Consider the following 3103-nt stretch of genomic DNA (forward strand, 5'->3'; position numbering starts at 1 on the left):
ATTAAGACTCAAAATTAATATTTTATCATAAAGTATTAAAATACATTTTTCACATGTGTATGAATTTTTTGAAAATTAAATTTAAAAATTTTGAAAGATGATTGATTGTTCATCTTTTACATGTGCATACCTTGATTAAAGGGTTGAACTTTGAAAATATTAAAGATGATTGATTGTCATATTTCACATGTGCATATTTTATTTGAATATTTTCAAAAGTGATTGATACTTTTTTTAACTTATGCAAAAGTAGATGATTTTGTTTGAAATATTTGAAAAGTAAAAGTATGCTCATTTTGTCATATGCAAAAAGTAAAAGATTATGTTTGAATTTTTTGAAAAGTAAAGCGTGCTCCTTTTGTCATATGCCAAAAGTAAAAGATTAGGTTTGAAATTTTTGAAAAATGAATGATGTTGTCTTTGACAATTGAAAAAGAAGAACCTTTCATTTGAATTTTTTGAAAAAGTGAATGATGTTGTCTTTGACATGTGAATCTTTTTAAATTTGAATGTGAGGTCTCATATGCCTATAAATAGATCATTTGAGAGCTTCACATTCACAACACCAAGAGCATACAACATTCATTCAAAGTTTTCATTCTCTCTTCTCTAAGTATTGGGCCTTAATCCTTGTTCATTTTGAGAGATATAATTTGCGTTGTATTGTTCTTATTTCACTCATTGAGAAGTGTTTTCTGATAACCTACCCACTATCAGCTCTTGTATAAGTAAAATGGTGTGTATAACCCTTGTGCGTGTAGAAAGTGTTCTACACAGGGAATAGTTGAATCACCACGTGTAAGGTGATTGCAAGTGTAGAGGGTGTTCTACATGGATCCTTTGTAGCGGTGTTGTTCAAATGTGTAATAGGTTTCTATCTTCACCTGAATGAGGTTGAATAGTGAATTTGGGAATCCTCAAGTAGTAGCTTGAGGATAGGACGTAGGCAGTGGGGCCGAACCTCGTTAACATACTGAGTTTGCTTCTCTCTTACTCTTACTCTTTATATTTATTACTGTTTCGTATTTTGTTTATATTTTATAATGTATATTTGATTTATAATTGTTATTTTTTTTAATACAACTCAATTCACTCCCCCTCTTGTGTTAGTCATCTGGGCAACAATTGGTATCAGAGCTAAGAGCTCTATTATAAGATTAACTATCTTTTGAGTTAAGATCTTATGGCTAACATTGCAGTTTCATTTGGTGAAGGTCAATCTAACAATCGGCCTCCACTCTTTTGTGGAGATAATTACTCATTCTGGAAAGTTAGAACGAGAATATTCCTTCAGACTCAAGGTCGAGAAATCTAGAAATGTATTGTAAATGGACCTTATATTCCAACAAAAGTGGTTGATGGAGTAAATGTCAAAAAGGAAGAAGAAGAGTTTGATCGTGAAGACGATAGACTTTATATTTTGAATTTAACTGCTATGAATTTATTATTTAATGTTCTCAATGGAAATGAGTTTAATAGAATAATAACTTGTGTTATGGCAAAAGAAATTTGAGATAACTTAGAAATTACTTATGAAAGAATTTCGCAAGTCAATGAATCAAAAATTTATATTCTTACTTATGAATATGAAATGTTTAAGATGAATGATGATGAATCTATTTCTAGTATACATACTCGTTTTACTAACATCATAAACAGCTTGATAGCTCTTGGCAAAATTTATTCCAAAGTGGAGATAGTAAGAAAAATTATCAACTCTCTACCAAAACGCTGGGAATAAAAAATGACAGCGATTCTTGAAACTAGAGACCTCAAGAAGCTCGAAGTGAATGAACTCATCGGGTCATTTATCACCCATGAGTACACATTGAAAAGAGGAGAAGAAGAAGGAAAGCCAAAGAAGAGCTTGGCACTTAAAACTGTTCCTCATGAAAGTGAAAGTGATGACGATGAGGAAAATGAAGACAAAAATGAAGAAGTTGCGATGATAATTGATAACAAGAAGAATTCAGATGTTGTTAAAGAAAAATAAAACTCGTCCGAAGAAATCTTTTAAAAAGTTTTCTAAGAAAGATTCAGGTAAAAATGACACTTTAATTTGTTATAAATGCAATAAGCCTGGTCATATCAAGTCAGATTGTCGTCTGCTAAAAAAAGATCGAAACAGGGGCAAGAAAGCAATGAAAGCTACATGGGATGATGATTCAAGTAGCTCAGATAGTGAAACAAGCAATGGAGAATCAGCAAATCTTTGTCTTATGGCTAAAGATGACATTGAGGTAACAAATCTTGATAATATTGAAGATTTTTCATATGAAGAATTGCAAAATGTTTTAGAAGATGTATATGAGAAATTTGAAAATTTGGGTATCAAGTATACTGCTTTGAAAAAGAAAAATTATTTTTTAACAAACGAAATTGATATTTCAAGAAAAGAAAATATCATTTTGAAAGATGAAAATCTTGAGTTGAATAAGAAGAAAATTGATTTAGAAAATATTGTTGAAAACTTTACGAATTGAAAAAGAAATTTTGAAAAACTTCTTGGTAGTCAAAGATGTGTTTTTGACAAGGCAGGCTTGGGATATATGCCAAAACAAAAATACAAATCTTATAAAAATTTCTTTCATAATCCTTATACATCAAAAACCAATATTCAAAATTCTTTTCATAAAAATAATTTTGTCAAAAAAAGATATTATTATAATCATTCAAGTTCTTCATGTATGTCACATGCTATTTGCAATTTCTGTAATAGAAATGGTCATAATTATCATACTTGTCATATTAGAAGAAATCATACAATGACTATTAGGGTCATATGGGTACCTAAAAATCTTATTTCTTATAATACTAATAAATAAAGGACCTAAAGAACTTGGATACTAAGAAAAATCATTTTAATTGTTTTTATAGGTATACATGAAGTCATCCACAAGCAAAAACAAATGGTTTTTAGATAGTGGATGTTCAAGACACATGACGAGAGACAATACTAAATTCTTTGATCTTAGATCTAAAGAAGAAGGACACGTGACATTTGGAGATAACTCGAAATGGAAGATTGTGGGAATATGTAAAATTGATAATTAATCTTCTCTCATAATTGAAGATGTTCTACTTGTTGAAGGTCTAAAACATA

This window comes from Carya illinoinensis, chromosome 7, assembly GCF_018687715.1.
Source record: "Carya illinoinensis cultivar Pawnee chromosome 7, C.illinoinensisPawnee_v1, whole genome shotgun sequence".
Classification (NCBI taxonomy): Eukaryota; Viridiplantae; Streptophyta; class Magnoliopsida; order Fagales; family Juglandaceae; genus Carya; species Carya illinoinensis.